Genomic DNA, 20579 nt, shown 5'->3' with positions numbered 1-20579 from the left:
CCTTATTTTGATAATTACCTCGGTTCGTGTTGTTCCTGCCCCGATAGTTGTTACGCGATCCTCTGGGTCGGCGGTTAGATTGTGATCGTCTTGGAGTGGGGTCGCCATTGGAGGTCCCATTGCTTGAGCTAAATGACGTGTTCCTAAACTGAACTTTTTTCTGTCCTCCTGTTAGGTTGCCTTCAGTTTGTACCGTTTGGAAATAGTTCTCTTGAGTGTATCTAAATGCTTTTTCATGTGAGAAATTTGTAAGATCCTTGTTCATACTCTCAGAGTAACATCCTTGAAGTTTGTCATTTCTAATATAAGGGTATCATAATTTTATTTGGACCGAGTCACCCTCTTAGACCTCATTATTTTGGACTGCTCTTGTTCTATCATTCTAGTCCTTCGTCTGCGCCTTTTTTTTTCTTTATCCTACACACTATGTCCTCCATATCTAGAGTGACGTCCTCTCTTTTTCTTGACATTCAGGGCGGTACCAGTGTGGACGCTGCTATCCTCCCCCTCAACATGTGAAACAGGGAGACATTTGTAGTCATATTGGGGGTCAAGCGATGGGCAACTACAGCCTTCTTGACTGTCCGGTACAGGTCCATGCCGGCCACTGTGGCCAGTTCTAATGCCCCATTGATGAACCTATTGGCCTGGGGATGATATAGCGCAGCTTTCAATTGGCAGATATTGTTATCCCTCATATACTTTTGCATATCCCTGGAGACGAGTTGGACACCATTGTCTGTGAGGATTTCTTTGGGCGGATCCTCCCTCTGAAAAATGTCCTTGAGGACACCTACGACTGTGGCCGTTATAATGTCAGGCACAAATTCACCTTCCACCCATTTCGAAAGATAGTCAATAATTACTATGCCATATCTGTGGTATGGTGACATCACTTCCAGGGGACTGATAATGTCCAACCGCAGTCCAATGAGAAATTGACCAGTGACCCCTCCAAGCGTTTACAAGGAGAAATACTGATATTATGTGAGGAAGCAGAGGCCGTGGGATGGATTTGTGCTTACAAAAAAGAATATCTCTGCAAGAGTAATCAGAGGACACCTATTTTTAATATTCTGCCAAACGTCCACAAAAATCAAACATCCCCAACTCGGAGACCCATTGCTTCAGCGATTGGGTCTTTGTTAGAACTGCTGTCCACTTATGTGAATTTGTTCTTGAAACTGTTTGTAGTAAAAACACAGGCCTACATCAAAGATACCACTGATATCATCAAGAGTCTGGAAGGAATGGTGGTGGTTTGACAGTGACCAATTAGTATCTTTTGATGTGGAATCACTGTATACCAATATACCACAGCTGCACAGCCTAAGAGTAATAGAGGCGTGCCTGAACCATAGAGAAGCTGGACAACATTCTGTACCACCAGCATTTCTTGTAGAGTGTGCTGCCAGACTGGCACTCAAAGAAAATGTCTTCTCTTTCAAAAAATGCGCTAAATAAACAAATAAAAGGGACAAGCATGAGAGCAACCTTTGTCCCAAATTTGGCTAACCTGTATGTAGCGAATTTTGAAGATAGGCACATCTTTAATGACTCCAATCCATTCAAGTCTAACCTTCTTACATGGAGACGATATATAGATGACATTGTCACGATCTGGAGAGGCACCCCTGAAGATCTGACTGAATTCCACAGGTGGCTTAATGAAAGAGATGTTAATCTAAAATTCACAATAAGTCAAGATACTTGGGCCCTTCCATTCTTAGACATCTAGATCAAGAAAACATAAGGGAAACTCATTACTGCACAATAAAAAAAGCCCACTGATAGAAACAGTGTCCTACATTTCGAAGGCTTCCATCCTTAAGAACAATTTACCCTATGGACAGTCCCTATGGATCAGAAGAAATTGCAGATAAAAAACTGACTTTCTAGTTGGAGCAGCCAGACTGGAGTGAACGTGATCTCTAGAGGATATCCAAAGAAGACAGTCAAGCAGTGTCGAAAAAGGGCCTATAACACCAACAGAAATGAGTGCCTCACACAACGTCCAAGAGAAAAACAGGACAAGATACAGCCCATTAAGCAATCTTATAAGAAAAGAAGTAAGTCAAAATTGGAACGTTCTCCAAATTACAGATTTTGAATTAGGAAAACCATGTATGCGTTCAAGAAAAGTTGTAACATTAGCCAAAAACGAGTCAAAGCAGAACACACGAATATGAAAAGTGCCAAAGAACAACCACTGTGAGGGCTTCCACCAGTATTTGGGCATTTCAAATGTCAACAATGGTCAATATGCAATATAACCAATAAACATAAAAACATAGAGATCAATGGGATCACCTGGCACTGCAAGGCTTTCTCAAACTGTAAAAGCAAGTACGTTATTTACAGGATCAAATGTCCTTGTAATCTTGTATACATAGGGAAAACCAAACGGGAAGTTTGTCAAAGAATCTGTGAGCACTGGTCATGTGTTCAGAATAAGGTGGCAGAAAAACCACTAGTGGAACACTATCAGGCTAAGACCATGGGACACATGAAATCTTCTGGTTTGTCATATGGAAAATGAAATTCGATGAAGGAAAGAACCAAGATGTCAACAAAGACTCATACAAAAATGTGATACTATACAAAAGGGCTTAAACATGTGCATTGAGTGGGATCCTTTAATTGTATCCTAATGGTAAGTACTGTTTGGCTTAAGACGGTGTTCCCATTTCAACAGTATAATACCCAACCCATAATGGGGCATGTTACAACAGATCAATGTGTGTCTGTATTTGGTACTCCTAGTCGAGGTACACATTGAAAGAAGGAGTAGTTTTCCCATGCTAAATTGAGACATTCAATCTAGATAGCAGACAGAAGCTACGTTGGGGTCGAGAAGGTACTAGTAACGTTGGTTGTTACAACTGAGTTTTAAGAGCAGCCAAGCATGCTCGAGCAGCCCTTTAACCCATGTTGAGGAGGCGTGATATTATACAGGGAGTGGTCACTGAGGTTCCCGACAGTCGATGCAGCAAGAATAACCAATAGTGGTCTACACTTGATGCGAAAAAGCAGATTTATTAAACTACCCGCTCCAAGGAATGGGGCCAGAAATATTAACGTTCCGGTATGAATTTTCATAATAAAGGTGGATCACCAGTAAGAATGGACTCAAGCACGCTTTTTACATACATAGAATGGCCCATTGAGAGTGAGAAGTATACGTGTTATCATGGCAACTACCGAATGTCATGCGTGTGACGGATAACATTAACATTCAGGTTGAGAAGTGCTTTCAGATCTGCCTGCCGTCCATGAAGGACAGCGTTTGGGCTGGAGAAGACGCAGTAGTGTTAAGTCCAGAAAAAAACAACACGTTTGTTGCCATAGAGGTGATACGGGTACAGAGCGTTGTATCGGTGGACTCGCTGCAGCTTCAATATACACTTTTGTATTTTCTCCAATACAGCGGACACAGAGAGCTGTACGCATATGTCAGGAGCGAAAGTGAATAACAAAGAGCACTCCAGACCCAGCATGAAGCAGTAACAGGAATGTGTAGACCACAAAAAAAACAGGGTAGGAACATACAAAATATTGAGTATCGTGGGCGTGCCCCCTCATTCATGGAGAATGGATTAGATTGTGGCTTAAACATTGTTGTTAGGCGCCACCCGGGACGGACTGATATCACCATTTAGAGTTTACTACTGTCGGCTTAAATACACCGTGCTTAACAGCACCATGTAAGGGTTTGTCCCCACGCATGTTTTCAAGACACTGCGCAAGGAAGCATAATCATTTAGAGAAGACTCCGGAAGTGCCTGTGCTTTTGGACAATCCACCAGGAGTTTTGAGGTAAAACATCTTGTACTGAGGCCCCTGGCAGTCTTTATCGGTCAATGGAATGAGTGTTCCTATCGTGAAACATATATATAAAATGTGTTTTCTACATTTATTCCACAATACAAATAATATGACTGACGCAGACAGAATTAGCATTTCCAGCTATTGAAGGGGCTCACTTTGCAATGTCCCAAGTACGTTTTTTTCTCAACCATGTGAATGAATACCATATCTGCTTGGATTGAGAGAATAGTGAAACTGATGTGAGGTTATGATTTTTCTTGCAGGATAATTGTGTGAACACTAGGACCATCTGTGACACTAAGTGAAGTTTCATGGTGGGGTTCATTTTGTTGTTGGTCCTGATGAAGGCCTAATCTAATCTGTCGGGTGGGGAAGTTTCAACCATTGCATCAAAAGGCCATAACACATGTTTGTCGACATTGTTTTAGTTGTTATAACTACAGTACACTGAGGCCATGAATGTGGGTCAGAGACAAAGCTTGTGACAGTGAGATCAGGTTGTCACAGCACTGCCAATTTCATTTGGCCATTAGGAGTCATCGAAGGTTATTGATTAATTGCAAAAGGTTATAAGAATTTAAATCAATGGTTACTAGAATTTAAATCAATGGTTACTCATCCTTAACTGTGACAGAAAAAAGTGTTTTTGTATTGATTGAAAGAATTGTCTGTATGGATTAACTGTATATACCTGTCACTTTTTACTAACCCCCTTACACGTCAATTTGTGTTTAATGTATCCACTTAGAGTAAAAATAATTGTGACGAGAGAGATAGTCGGCTGGATTGTCCTCCTTTCCGGGCTGGTGCTTTACCGTGAACTGGTAGTCTTGTAGTCTCAAGCCCCATCTGGCTATCCTTGGTGGCATGACGGCTTTGGGGTTTCCGTAGATAGTCAGGAGGGCCTGGTGATCCGTGACTATTGTGAATCTCTTGCCGAAGAGGAACAGGTGAAAGTATTCGCAGGCCCATACTACCGCCAAGCTTTCCTTTTCCGCCTGGGAGTATGCCTGTTCTGTGGTTGTCAGACTCCTGCTGGCGTACGCGACTATGTGGACGTTTCGCGAGTCTTCCGGATCTTTTTGTGTCAGGATGGCACCAAGGCATACCGGGCTGGCGTCTACAATCACCTCGGTGTCACGTCGGGCATCGTAATACGCCATGTCCTCTGCCTGTGAAATGGCGCTTCTGATGGCTTCGAACGCCTCTTGACACTCCTTTGACCATACGAACAGAGTGTCCTTTCGCGTGAGCAGTCGAAGGGGGTTGCTGACCGTGGCATAGTCCTTTAGGTATCTAGAGCAATAGCTGGCTAGGCCCAGGAATGAGCGCAGATCCGTTGTGTTTACGGGGGGGGGGTGGCAGAGTTCAGCGCTTCTACCTTTTGCGGGTCCGGCCTCATGCCTTTCTCCGAGAAGATGTGACCAAAGAACCTCAGCGATCCCTTGGAGAATTCGCACTTCGCCTTGTTTAGCGTGAGGCCGGCCTCTTCCATCGCCTGACATACTTTGTGGAGTGCCCTGTCGTGTTCTTCCTGCGTTTTGCCGTACACCAGGACGTCATCTGAATAGTTCAGACAGTTTGGTATGTGTCGAATTACTTTGTGAATCTCTTCTTGGAAGATCTCGGCCGCCGAAGAGATGCCGAAACTGAGTCTTTTGTACTGAAATAACCCAAGGTGGGTGACGAACGTGGTGATGTATCTAGATTCGGCTGCAATTTCGATCTGGTGATATCCTTTCGTTAGATCCAGTTTTGAAAAAACTCTTGATCCATGTAGGAGGTGGATCATATCTGTGATCCTGGGCGCCTGGTGTCTCTCTCTCTCGATGGCGGTGTTGGCTCGGCGCATGTCGACGCACAAGTGGATGGACCCGTCCGGTGACTTTTTGGGGACTGGGACGATGGGTGAGACCCAGGGGGTGGGCCCCGAAACTGGTTCAATAACGTCCATCTTGATCAGTTTATCCAGTTCTTCTTCCACTTGTCTTTGAATATTAAATGGAATACCGCAGTAGTGTTGGGCTACTGGTTTAACGAGTGGGTCTATGTGCAGGTGTACTTTCCGGTGTTTTAGTTTTCCTAGGCCGTGGAATAATTTAGGGAAAGTCTGTTCAATTATCTCCGGCTTGGCAAAGTACTTGTGGGCCATTAGCTGATAGAGGATGTGTACCAGGCCCATCTCCACGGCTGTCCTGAAGCTTAGGATGCAGCCACTGTCAGCTTCCGTTTTGAGGATGTGTAGTGGGATTCTCGCGGAGTGATCTTTGTGAGAGCACCACGCTGTTATGGTGCCTTTGCACGGTAGCGGCGTCGTGGATCCATACGGGTAAATGTCTATTTCAGCTTTCTTGATTTTGGGAGGTGGAGTCAGTGCTTCATAAGTTTGTTCATTTATGATGTTCACCGTGGCCCCGGTGTCTATGAGAAACTTCACCGGCGTGTTGTTTACATTCAATGTGAGTATGGGACTGTGCTGTGTGGCCGTCGTGTTAGTCTTGACGGCCCACACGTAGCCCTTTTTTCTCAGGTCATCCCCTGAAGACGGGGTGTCGCTGCTGGTGGGGGATCGCGTTTCTATGTAGCGGACATATCGTCTTCTGTGGGAGCGATGCGTGTCCTCTGACGAGCGCCTGTCGTCCCGGGAGTAGTGGCTGGATCTGCTGCTGTCCTCTCTTTTTGTCGGCTTCCTGTCGCTCTCTCCTCTGGGTTTGGGCGGGCTCTGCCGGCTATATCGGTGTCTATCTTGAGTTCGGGGTCTCCCCTGTGCAGTCATGGGGGCGTTCTTGCACGTGGCCCTGAAGTGGTCCATGCCTCCGCATGCGGCACATCGTTGTCCCAGGGCCGGGCAGTCCCCGACGTGCGGATATTCGTAACCGCACTTGTAACAGGTGGCCTCGGTGCGCTTCCCACCCTGGCTGGGGCTTGCGTATAGTTTGTTGATAGATTCTGCGGGTTCTCCTGGCTGTTGTATGGAGACTTTCCCCAGGTTGTCCAGTTGTGAGTCAACAGCGGCCTCCATGCGAGCCAGTGCTAGGATCTCTTCGAGTGACCTTTGTTTTTGCAGGAGCTGTTTACGAAAAGGTTGCGAGAGGCAGCCTGCGATCACCTGTGATCTGAGAGCTTCTTCGTTTGAATATCTGTGAAATTCGCAGTGTTTTAGTTTTATGCACAGGCGCATCACGAAATTAACGATGGATTTCCCCTTTTCTTGCCTGGTCGTGTGAAATACGTGACGTTCATAGTCGACTTTGTGTGTGGAGCGAAGTATTCAGATAGTTTAGTGTGGAGTTGACCGTAGGTTACTGTGTCAACGTCGAGTAGCTCTTCGGCTATGTCTCTCACTGCTGGCCCAACCGCCATGAAAGCGTGTTCTTCAATCTTGCGTCATCGGTTAGTCCTATCGCCCCGTGTAAAATTTGAAGTCCCTGAGCCTTATCGTCCAACGGGGCCCCAAATTTGAAGTGTCTCTAATTTCAAAGGGGTTTGGCATGTGCATCACCTGCACTGCTCCTCCTTCCGTGTGAGGGGACGGATTGTTGCCTTGAGTGCCGTCGCCACCTCCTGGCGAGGCTGCTGCGGTGCTTGCTCCTCCTGTGGATGAGGCAGGCGTGCTTGCGGTGTCCGACATCTTGACCCGCTTACCGCCGACCGGTGTGCCTCTGACGGTGGGGTGTTCCTGCACCCCTGTTGTGGCTGTGGGGCTGTGCCTGTTCCCGCTCCCCTTCTGTGGCTGTGGGGCTGTGCCTGCTGTTCCTGCACCCCTTCTGTGGCTGTGGGGCAGTGTCCGTGGCTGTGGGGCAGTGCCTGCTGTTCCTGCACCCCTGCTGTGGCTGTGGGGCAGTGTCTGCTCGTGTGGTGCGCGGGGTACAGCGTGGTCCGACACCGCCGTCAGACGTTGGCAGCTCCCCGCCGTCACACGTTGTGGAGGTGCGCCGACGCGCCGAGCCGCACGATTGCGGACCTCCACACGGCACTAGTGGGCCGTATTACCTCGTCGCCATTGTCAGGCCTGGGCCGGCGTATTGCGCAGCGCGCGCGCGGGCCTCGAGGCAATGACACGCGGGAGCCGGGAGTGTGTAGAACCTTCCTTTATTTAACTGCGCCGACAACTGCCGAACTTCCTCCCCGCCCCTCCCCTTCCCCTGACGTCACGTCCGGGAAGTCCTTACATTGCGGCCGCAACAGCGGCCGGCCCCCACATAACGATGCGGGCGGGCTGACAAGTGAGTTAACAAATAAATGAGTATTCTACAGATTTCAACGGATGCATGGAACTCTATCAGAGAAACTATGCACTCTGTATACACGTGCAGCTTCATGAGGATTTATAATACACGCAGGTTAAATATAAACATTTCCTTGACATACCCACAGTGATAGTTTTAGCAACATATTTAGTTCACACAAATATGAGCATTCCACAGATCGCCACGAATCGTAGCACAGACACGCCCCTTTGGGAGCATAGCTACACATGGTGACAACCCCGCTCCACCGTGACAAAGGGGGGGGAGGGTGGGGAGCGAGGCATACGTGCTCCTGCAAATCTGCAGGAGGCCGACGCCTCGAACGATCACCATGGCAAAATATATATAGAAAGTGAAGCTGCGCGCATTCGCGGCTTCACTCGTAGATGAACGGAGAAAGAGACGAGAGGTGAGTGTGCACTAGGCACCATAACAAAAAGCCAACTGAACATTGTTCATAGGCTGAGATACATTCTGTATTTTCACATAGATCCTGCATCACTTTCAGTGGAAACACTGACCCAACGTTAGAAGACACGAAGGATATGAAATAGAAATGAGTAGAGAGAGGTAGGATATGGTGACACATTATCAGGCCGATTCATGGAATTAATGTGCGCCGAAAATTCTGGCGCAGAGGTGCCAAAACTTGCGATTCGCAGTAAAAGTGCGAAATTCGCAGTGCAACTGCGAAAATCGCAGGGAAACCAGCGCACATCGATTCATGAATGTCCATGCGCGAGACAAAAGTTGGATGTGCGCTGAAAAAGTGCGCGGCGCACACCGGCGCACAGGTCATCGAACGGCGTGCGCCACGGCCACTGCGAAATCACACATAGCGCGGCGCACATCACAAAAGTAGGCGGAACACGGGGCGTAACACTCGGAATGGGGAACAACGCGTGAAAATATGGGCGTCACGGGGGAAGTACAGGAGGCAAGTGCGCGGAACGCCCACACGCTCGCCTACAACTCGTATTCATTGAATCGAATAGGGCAAACCAGCGCACGATGAAAGACGCGCACAGGGCCAAACAAGTACGCCACAAGAAAGCAGGCGGTAGCGTCCCTGCGCCTGAAATAAATGTGCGCCAAAATGTGCGCTAACAAAAAGCACCCATATACAGCTATGATGAATGGTCCATACAGTGGCCCTCTAGGACAAATGAGGTGCAAAGGAGTACCGACAAACACGGACACCCGCTGTGTGAAAAATAGTGTGTGCGTGTATTACGGGGTTCGCGGGAAGTTTCCTACGCGAATTAGCAGGGTACGTGTATTTCGGTGTGCGCGTGAAGTTCCACACGCAATTTCAGCAGAGTACGTGTACTCCGGGTGCGCGGCAAATTCCACACGCGAATCCAGCAGCCTACGTGTATTTCGGGGGTGCCGGGGAGTCCCACATGTGAATTGTGGGTCCTCCCAGCTGTTCCCTCTACACCCTCCACGGCCCCTGCAGGCGGCCCAAACCACAGGGGACTACCCTGCACCCCTGCACATGTCCCGCAGGCAGCCCATCCACCATGGCCATGCCCCGTAGCCAACCCACATGTCACCTTGCACTACTGCCCACCAACGCATGTCTCCCAGCACCCCCACCCCCCAGCATCCAGGGGCACCCTCCACCAGGCCCCCACTCCTGTGCCCCTGCACCCCCACCCCCCTGCATCCAGGGGCACCCTCCACCAGGCCCCCACTCCTGTCCCCCTGCACACCCACTCCCCTGCATCCAGGGGCACCCTCCACTAGGCCCCCACTCCTGTCCCCCTGCACCCTCACCCCCCACCAGTCAGGGGCACCCTCCACCAGGCCCCCACTCCTGTCCCCCTGCACCCCCACCCCCCTGCATCCAGGGGCACCCTCCACCAGGCCCCCACTCCTGTCTCCCAGCACCCCCACCCCCCAGCCGTGCGATTTGCCTGGGTACGTGTATTCCAGGGGTGCGCGGGTAGTCTCACATGCAATACCATCAGGGTACGTGTATTATGGGTCCGCGTGAAGTTCCACACGCGATTGCCCTGGGTCCGTGTATTTCGGGGTGCGCGGGAAGTTTCACACGCGAATTAGCAGGGTACGTGTATTTCGGTGTGCGCGGGAAGTTTCACACGCGAATTAGCAGGGTACGTGTATTTCGGTGTGCGCGTGAAGTTCCACACGCAATTTCAGCAGGGTACGTGTACTCCGGGTGCTTGGCAAATTCCACACACGAATCCAGCAGCCTACGTGTATTTCGGGGGTGCCGGGGAGTCCCACATGTGAATTGGCCGTGTGGGTCCTCCCAGCTGTTCCCTCTACACCCTCCACGGCCCCTGCAGGCAGCCCACACCACAGGGGACTACCCTGCACCCCTGCACATGACCCGCAGGCAACCCATCCACCATGGCCATGCCCCCCAGCCAACCCACATGTCACCTTGCACTACTGCCCACCAACGCATGTCTCCCAGCACCCCCACCCCCCAGCATCCAGGGGCACCCTCCACCAGGCCCCCACTCCTGTCTCCCTGCACCCCCACCCCCCAGCACTGCGGTGCACGCTCCACCAGGCCCCCACTCATGTCCAACTCATGTCCCCCTGCACCCCCACCCTCCAGCACTGTAGGGCACCCTCCACCAGGCCCCCACTCCTGTCCCCCTGCACCCCCACCCCCCTGCATCCAGGGGCACCCTCCACCAGGCCCCCACTCATGTCCAACTCATGTCCCCCTGCACCCCTACCCCCTAGCAGTGCAGGGCACCCTCCACCAGGCCCCCACTCCTGTCTCCCTGCACCCCCACCCCCCACCAGTCAGGGGCACCTGCCAGCAGGCCCCCACTCCTGTCTACCTGCACCCCCACCCCCCACCAGTCAGGGGCACCTGCCAGCAGGCCCCCAATCCTGTCTCCCTGCACCCCCACCCCCCAGCAGTGCAGGGCACCCTTCACCAGGCACCCACTCCTGTCTCCCTGCACCCCCACACCCCACCAGTCAGGGGCACCAGCCAGCAGGCCCCCACTCCTGTCTCCCTGCACCCCCACCCCCCAGCAGTGCAGGGCACCCTCCACCAGGCCCCACTCATGTCCAACTCATGTACCCCTGCACCCCCACCCCCCACCAGTCAGGGGCACCTGCCAGCAGGCCCCCACTCCTGTCTCCCTGCACCCCCACCCCCCAGCAGTGCAGGGCACCCTCCACCAGGCCCCACTCATGTCCAACTCATGTCCCCCTGCACCCCCACCCCCCAGCAGTGCAGGGCACCCTCCACCAGGCCCCCACTCCTGTCTCCATGCACACCCACCCCCCACCAGTCAGGGGCACCTGCCAGCAGGCCCCCACTCCTGTCTCCCTGCACCCCCACCCCCCAGCAGTGCAGGGCACCCTCCACCATGCCCCACTCATGTCCAACTCATGTCCCCCTGCACCCCCACCCCCCAGCAGTGCAGGGCACCCTCCGCCAGTCCCCCACTCCTGTCCCCCTGCACCACCACGCCCAAGCAGTGCAGGGCACCCTCCACCAGGCCCCCACACATGTCTCCCAGCACCCCCACCCCCCAGCAGTGCAGGGTACCCTCCACCAGGCCCCCACTCATGTCCAACTCATGTCCCCCTGCACCTCCACCCCACCAGTCAGGGGCACCTGCCAGCAGGCCCCCACTCCTGTCTCCCTGCAGCCCCACCCCCCACCAGTCAGGGGCACCTGCCAGCAGGCCCCCACTCCTGTCTCCCTGCACCCCCACCCCCCAGCAGTGCAGGGCACCCTCCACCAGGCCCCCACTCCTGTTTCCCTGCACCCCCACCAGTCAGGGGCACCCTCCACCAGGCCCCCACTCATGTCCCCCTGCACCCCCACCCCCCTGCATCCAGGGGCACCCTCCACCAGGCCCCCACTCATGTCCCCCTGCACCCCCACCCCCCTGCATCCAGGGGCACCCTCCACCAGGCCCCCACTCATGTCCAACTCATGTCTCCCTGCACCCCCACCCCCCAGCAGTGCAGGGCACCCTCCACCAGGCCCCACTCATGTCCAACTCATGTCCCCCTGCACACCCACCCCCCACCAGACAGGGGCACCTGCCAGCAGGCCTCCACTCATGTCCCCCTGCACCCCCACCCCCCTGCATCCAGGGGCACCCTCCACCAGTCCCCCACTCATGTCCCCCTGCACCCACACCCCCCTGCATCCAGGGGCACCCTCCACCAGGCTCCCACTCATGTCCCTCTGCACCCCCACCCCCCTGCATCCAGGGGCACCCTCCACCAGGCCCCCACTCATGTCCAACTCATGTCTCCCAGCACCCCCACCCCCCAGCACTGTAGGGCACCCTCCACCAGGCCCCCACTCATGTCCAACTCATGTCCCCCTGTACCCCCACCCCCCAGCACTGTAGGGCACCTGCCAGCAGACCTCCACTCATGTCCCACTCATGTCTCCCTGCACCCCAACCCCCTGCCTCCAGCGGCACCCTCCACCAGGCCCCCACTCATGTCTCCCAGCACCCCCACCCCCCAGCCGCGCGATTTGCCTGGGTACGTGTATTCCAGGGGTGCGCGGGTAGTCTCACACGCAATTCCATCAGGGTACGTGTATCATGGGTCCACGTGAACTTCCACACGTGATACCAGCAGGGTACGTCTATTTCGGGGTGCGTGGGAAGTTTCACACGCAAATTTGCAGGGTACGTGTATTTAGGTGTGTGTGCGTGAAGTTCCACACACGACTGGGCCTGTGAGAGTGGGGTACGTGTATTCCAGGGGTGGGCGGGATTATTTACTCGCGACTGGGCCTGGGAGAGAGTGTTACGTGTATTCCTGCGGTGGGCGGGAAGATTTACACGGTCGCCTACAACGTGCCAAAAAATAAAAGGACCAATCCTGAAACACGTACGCCAGCATGAAGCAGGCGCACGTCCCGCGCAGCATAAAAGAGTGCGCAAACAACAAACAAGCTCAGACGCCAGGATGAATATACCGTTCCTAGCAGCAGTGGCCGTGGGATACCGCAGGAGGAGGAGAAGGATAGTCAGGGCCAGAATCTTCACACCCAGAACCAGCCTATTTGGTATGCCTGATGACCAGGTGTATGGGAGGTACAGGTTTCCACCACACATAATACTCAACCTGGTCAGTGAGTGGGAGGATGACCTCACATCACCCACCCTGTGCTCCCAAGCACCTAGCCCCCTGGAGAAGGTCCTCAATGTACTGCACTTCTTGGCTACCAGATCGTTTCAGTGGACAAGTGCCATAGTGGGGGGGGGTGTCACAGGCCACGCAGTCACGGTGCCTACACCAGGTTTTGGCCATCATCACTGCACGCCCATCAGTCCGCAGGCACATATACCTGCCCAGAACACCTGCAGAAAGGCAGGCTGTCAGCCAGGATTTCTACAGGGTGGCACAATTCCCCAAAGTGCTAGGTGCCATTGATTGCACCCATGTGGCTCTACGTCCCCCCCGGGCATCTGAGCACATCTATAGAAACCGCAAGCACTGGCATTCCATCAACGTCCAGGTAGTATGTGATGCCAAGGGAAACATCACCTCAGTATATGCCAACTATCCAGGGTCCACCCACGACAGCTTCATTTACAGGATGTCACACGCGAAGGTGTCCACCCAGGAGGTCCGAGGACAGGGTGCACACCAAAACCCACCTGTGTGGATCTTGTGAAAAAAAAACACCTCCATGGGCTCATGGCCTGCACGGCTACCCTATTATGGGAGAATCGCTGCTGTCACTCTTCTCACCCTCCGCAGCTGCATCAGGAGGTGGTGGCACTATGGGAGGCAGCCCACGCAAAGCCCTAGTCTGGTCCTCCATGGCAGCAAGCATGCGGGTGTGGAAGGTCTGGTTCTGGAGGATAATTGTGCGTAGGTCCCCATGCAACAACTCACGGGATGCCCGGACCTCCGCCCTAGTTGCCTGCATCTCAGCTGAGAGCGTACGTGTGAGCTGCTCCAGCTGCTGTTCTGTCATCGTGTTAGCTGAAGCCTCAAGCTCAACCAGAGTTGCCCTGAGCTGACGGAGTTCCACCCTCAGGGCTTCCCTGTGACTCAATGGAAATGGCTTCCCGCAGAGTCTCCAGTGCCGCCCGCCTGTCCCTGTTGGACGCCAACATGTCCTCCCTGTGTGACTGGCTAATGGAGTCTGTTGCCTGCTGTAGTTGTTCAATTAGCCTTTCTTGGGGGACAATGGAAGTGGCCACCCTATCCATGGCCTGAGCCATCATTTCAGTTGATGCTGCCTGTTGGTTTGCCATACCGTATATGGATTGCTCCCATGCGTAATTGCCAGGTGGCGTACGGCCACCGCGTCGGCGGGCACCACACCTGTCTGGGGCAAGGCGAACTGCGCCTTGCTGTGCCGGCACTGCCTGAGGCTGCAAGACTGCATTCCCCCTCTGATCTGCTGGCCCAGGAACAGGATCAGATGTAGCGGAGTGTGACCCTGCATCTGTAACCACCAAAGGCGGACCTACCAACACTGACATCCCCATTGAGGGTTCTACCCCTGGTGCAGGTGGGTTGGACAGTACAGAATCCCTCCCAGAAACACTTACCTGCGACGGCACATAGGTCTCATCATCCGAATCGACACCTGAATAGAGCTCGGGGGAGGTGCACCCAGAGACACCCCTTGAGATGACAGCCTGCAGCAAGTGTGGGTTCTCACCCACCACCACACCACGTCCCTCACTGGTGCCCGGTCGGGCCTGAGACCCCTCCTGGGTCTGCACCATCTCCACAACCCCAGCAGTATCAAGTGCGTCATCCCCTGCAAAGACATGAAAGAAAAGAAATGGGAACAGGCATTAGCAACATGGAACACAATTAGGGCTGAGATGCAACAGAAACAGTACTTCATTGACACATGCACCACATGACTATAACCCTCCCATGCATGCACTGTCACTGCGTATGAAGGGGAGGCAAATGGCACACATTGATGACACCAAGATGGAAGACCAACAAATTTGCTGCATGCTGCCTAGCAGTGCCATCACACATTGGCCTGTGATTGGCATGTCCAATACACATACATGACACATGCCATCACACAGATGGCATGTACCCTAGCCATGTCACACATGTGACAATAGGACTGAGAAATGCATAGTGAAAGTGGTGGAATGCAGACAATCAGCCTGAATGAACACAGAATAACATGCAACTATGTTGTGGCAAGATGACAATTCAAGGGCAACTGGCGTGAGGTTGGGCTGAATGTCTACTGTTGCCAGAAGGGATACTGCAACACCCAAATCCTGGTGCGCAGAATGTATTGGATGAAGCACATGGGTGACCCAAACCATTCAGGCATACACCCCCTCACCTGGCACTCAATCAGAAGCACTCACACACACACCATGCACATGGATGACACACACATGCATGTGCACTCACCGGACAATGTCTCTTAATCTGGCAGGTCTCCCACACCTTGGATCTGTTCCTCCGTGACGTAGGTCCCAGCAACATACTCATGTGGAGTGAGTTCTATGTCCTCTGCCGGAGACCCACCTCCAGTCACTAGAGTTGCGGCATGACTTGAGGCCAGCTTTTTCTTTGCCCTGCGCTTAAGGTCATTCCAGCGCTTGTAGCAATCATTAGCTGTGCGCCTCACGAATCCAAGGGCACTTATGAGTTCCGCAATGGTCTGTCAGTGTGCCTGACGTTGTGCAGGTGTGGTCTTGCATCCTGCAGTAATCACCATTTCGCTGTCATGTGCGGACACATACTCCACAAGTTCGACCTGATTGAAGCTGGGCTTCGTGGTGGGCCGGACTGTGTAGCCGTGTCTGGGGCATCAGCCTGTACTGGACGAGCACTCTTCTTCTTCCGCGTGGAAGGTGGTGGTGATACTGAGTGTGCTACGCCGCTCTGGACACTAGGGGCAGGAGCCCCGGTGGACTGTGGACTGGGAGTGTGGGAATGAACACTCACCATGGGACTTGGTGCAGGCATTAGCTGACGTGTGATGTAGTCAGGGGGAACGTCAGCAGGATGGACTAGGACCAACACTGTCCTGGCTGGGACACTCAGAGCTGGGGTGGATGGAGTCGCAGCTGCCCCTGTAGCCTCCCCACCCTGCCTACTCTGGGCAGCAGATGACATAGCTGCCCCTGATCCACGTGGGCTGGTGACACCAACGTGCACCACCACACGTGGCCTAGACCTGCTGACCTGGAAGTCAGCCATGGAGTCACCCAGTGCCAGGTCTGGTGCCACAATGGGCTGGTCCAACAAGGGCTGTGTAGGGATGGTGTCAGCCACGTTACCCTCAACCAGGGGGGGGGGGCATGGGTGTCCCTGACTGGTCACCCACACATGGGGGGCTAGGGGCACCCTGCAAATCCTGGCCACGTCCCCTACCATATCCACCACGGCCACCTCTTGTGGCTCGCTCACCTTCGGCACCCTTACCGCGTGCTCGCCTCCCAACCATGGCACTGATGTAGTTGTGCGTATGGGAGTTGCAGTAAACTATTGTCCTGGGCAATTGGGGGTCAAATTGTGGGTCAAAGGGGTAGGGTACTAGATGGAATTCGTACCCTAGTGCTCTAGCAAGGCTGTATGTGACCCCTGGGGGAAGATGACGGGTCACGCAATGCACAGGCACCCCGAAAAAGGGAGATAATGTGCACGCAACCCCTCCTAGACCACCTGGACTACGCTGTGGCACCGAGAAACACAAAAATGAATGTATGCGTGTCACACGCAGCCTAGACTGACCTCTGAAGGGGTAGGCAACACACGGGGCAAGCACAGATGTCAAATACGTGCGCGACTCACCGTCTGCCAGGAAAAATTGCGTGTAAAGTAAGTGTGCGCGTTGACAACATCCCCGCCAAAAGAAGAATTGTACGCTATCTGAGGAGACAGGACAACAGTAGAAGTGAACGCTGATTGAGGAAACAGGCACAGGAAAAAGACAAGAAGAGAAAAAGCTGTCAGAGGTAACAGGGAGTACGAACTTGGAACGCCGTGAAGTAAATCGCGTGTGAACCGACAAGAAGTACAGATTTCACCCACTCGCTCTCCACGAAAAGCACGTACAAGGAAATGGCGTTCTACACGTACCTTTTAAACATGCCTACACGTCCAGCGTCACTTCCGCGTGTACGCGCTAAGGCCCCATCCTCCAATTACACGCGCTGACACTCTGACGTGCAGTCATTGGACGTGTAACATGCACCCGTGTACAGGGAAACGCCCACGCACGCACGTCACAGACGGCCATATGCGCTGTTGGCCTTTGGGCCAATGAATTCGCGTACGTGTGCTGACGCACTTACGCGCTAAGGCCCTTTCCTCGAATTACACGCAGACGTTGTGGATTTTCACGTGCCAAATCACTCCGTATCAAGCTGGCCACGCTTAAGCACACGGAAGACCACGCTCCTGCCCAGAAGGCAGAATTACTGCCCCCCAGAGCCCCGAGCATGCTCCCACCTGCCATCTGCTGCTGCCTGATTGCCTGCTGCCCACGTGCCCTGCCTTTTGCTGCCTGCACATCAGCCAGGGGTGCTGTTGCTGTGACCACCCCTGCTGGAACCGAAGACTCCCGACTGGGATTCCATCGCTCCACAGCCCAGCCCCAGGACCCAGTTCCCCACCCACTCCTGCCTCTGGGGTTGTCATGTCTGGCACTGCAACATCTGGCACCACTGACAACCCCCGGCCAGAGAGGCAGAGTGGCACCAGCTTCACTGCCACCGAAGTTGGTGTCCTTGTGGAGCAAGTCCTGGGGCAGTATGATGCCCTCTTCGGAAGTTTGCGCGCCGACAAGGAAGGACGGACTCGGATCTGGACGGACATTGTGACTGCCATAAACGCGGAGGGGGTGGCAGTCCACGACTTCCAACATGTCAAGAAGCGCTGGGAGGACTTCAGGTCCAGGACCCTCAACAAGGCCCGGCGCCACTTGAAGGCGGGGCCACTTGTCGGACGATCAGATGAGGGTCCTCGAACGCATATCCTCAGCGCTCCACGTCCAGGTCCTTGAGAGGCAGACCCGTCTGGAGTCGAGCGGTAAGTGTACATGCATCATGATTGTAAACTGAGCGTGTGGTGATGTGCCAGTAGTGTGCAGGTTGCACATGTGTTTGTATGGGGCCGAGTATGGGTGGGGGTGTACAGGGCCATGAGGCTAACACATGCAAGGGCTGTCATGTGTGAGACATGGATGGTGCTTGTGTGTGTAGGCTTGCATGCCAAATGCAGTTGTGTGGGCACACATGTTTGGATGAATATGTATGTAAGTAGGCATGTTCGTGATGTCACACATGGATGTTGTTTTCAGCTGCATGTATCAGCACTGTGTACATGTGCATGTGTGTGTATTTGACAAGGGTGCAACAGTGATGCAACATGGATGCATGTGACAGCGGGATGTGGAAGCCTGATTGGCAGATGTGACATGGATGCCCATCTGAACACTGCGACAGTTGGCAGAGGTGTACACATGCATGCAAGTGTGGTGGTGTGTGTGCATGTGTCGTGCACTCCCTGTGTTGCATGTGATGTCTGGCTCACCTTTGCCTGCTCATGCTGTTGTATGTGTATGGATGGTGCTGGCAGATTGCGATATGGCTCATGTGTGCAAGTTGAAATGACATGTGTGTTGGCGATTGTGATGCCATGTCTGAGGTTTGCCAATGCCACTCATGTACAACTGTCATGTGTGTATGTGTCCATTGTACAGTGCCCTGATGCCTGTGTTTTATTTCTCCCTGTCTGCAGCGTCAACTGATGAAGAGGGTGGAGAAGGTGCTGTGGAGCACAGCGGCGGGGATCGCACCGCCAGCCCGAGACGCAAGGCCCGGCTCCCCTCCCAGGTTGTGATCTCGTCGGGGAGTGAGGAGTCCGGTGCCACGTCACAGGCTGCAGCTGCCAGGGGGAGGTCCAAGAGGCGGAGGTCGGAGTTGGACTCCTCGGCAGCAGAAGGGGCAGCTGGGACCCCACAGGGCCCAACGTGGGAAGATGGCACAAAGTCATCCAAGTTGGTGGGGGGTTTGGTGGAGGAGGAGGCCGTGCAAGCAACAGAGACGGGGTCTGGAGGTGGGGATTCCACTGGTGCTAGTGGTGCAGTGCAGGACCAGGGACAGGAGGCAGCACAGGCCGCCGCGGAGGTGCCTGTGTGCAATCCTGTCCCTGATCCTGTCACTGCATCATCTTCCACCAGCAGGGATGCCTACGTCCAGACCCGTTTTCAGGCAGGGGATGAGCTCACAACAACTGGCCTTCCTCTGCCTGCAGACGTGGCTATCCGGGTCCGGGTTGAGCCTGTCCTGACTGGTGTGGCGTTGGGTCAACGGGCCATGCGAGGTGACCTGCAGTCTTTTCATGAGGAGACTGCACGTCATCTCGAATGGCTCGTTGACCGCGTCGGCCTACTGGGACAGGTCAGCCAGGCCGGATTCCTCCATTTGATGGGGCTTGCTCAGACCCCCTCCTCAACTGAACCCCATATGCGCCAGTCATCCTACGTGCCATCTTCCCACCCATTAGTCACCTGGGTGCCCTGTGGAGCTGCCTCTGACGGTGCGGCCAGGCTGGTGGAGGAGGCATCCCTGCCACAGTCGGGAGTCGGACGTCCAGCAGGGGTGGCCACATCAACGACTGCATCCCAGCCGGTGGAGGATGTGCAGACAGCAGGAGCCAGGGCACGGGCAGAGGCACAGCAGCAGCAGCAACGAAGTGGGAGCCATGATGGCTCGGGGCCTTCGACATCGGAGGGGCAGGCATCGGCCGGAGGGCACGAGGACCCAGGACGGGAAGTGTCTTCCGTGTGGCAGCGGTTGGGCCACGCCATAGATGCGGGGCGGCAGCGGGCGGAAGAGGCACGATGGTCAGGGCGGAGAACTCCATGCGGAGGGCCCTGAGGCGGGCCGAGTGCCTCGAGGCAATCCGCAGGGAGTTGGAGGTGAACATGTCGACGGCCCTGCGGACCCTCGGGGCCATGGAGGAGGACCGCCTCCGGGACATTGAGCAGGAGTTCGATGATGCCCTGGCCCGGAACATCCCGAAGTGAGCCGTCGGACTGGCCCGCTGCCCTTGTAAATAGTTCTGTAGTTAGTGTTAAGTTTCCTTTGGTTTTGCATTTTTTTTGACCTTTTGGACAATGGGCCACATTTTTGTATATAGTTTTTTTTATTAGGTAGTGTTATTAGATAGGTTTCATTTCTTCTGTTGGGATCATGGACCCTGGATTGTTTATCTGTATATAGTTGACTGTTGGATTTTCTATTTTTTTAATGATTTACCCATGGAGCAATGGTTTTCAATTTTAATTTTCCATAGGATTTACTTTTGTGAACTGTAACTTTGGTCACCTTTCCTTTGGATTATGATTTGTGGTTTTACATTATTTTACGGACATGCTGCTTTCTTTTTTTTAATTCCCATTTTCGTTTGTTTATTTTTGATTCAATTTATGTTGCTTTTAATACATATTTTTTCTTCAAACTTCAATGTGTAGTATCATCTAATTGGTTTCATGCATATCATGATATGGGTTTT

This window comes from Ambystoma mexicanum, chromosome 5q, assembly GCF_040938575.1.
Source record: "Ambystoma mexicanum isolate Mex_15411 chromosome 5q, UKY_AmexF1_1, whole genome shotgun sequence".
In the NCBI taxonomy this organism is placed as follows: domain Eukaryota; kingdom Metazoa; phylum Chordata; class Amphibia; order Caudata; family Ambystomatidae; genus Ambystoma; species Ambystoma mexicanum.
This window is presented reverse-complemented; position numbering follows the sequence as displayed.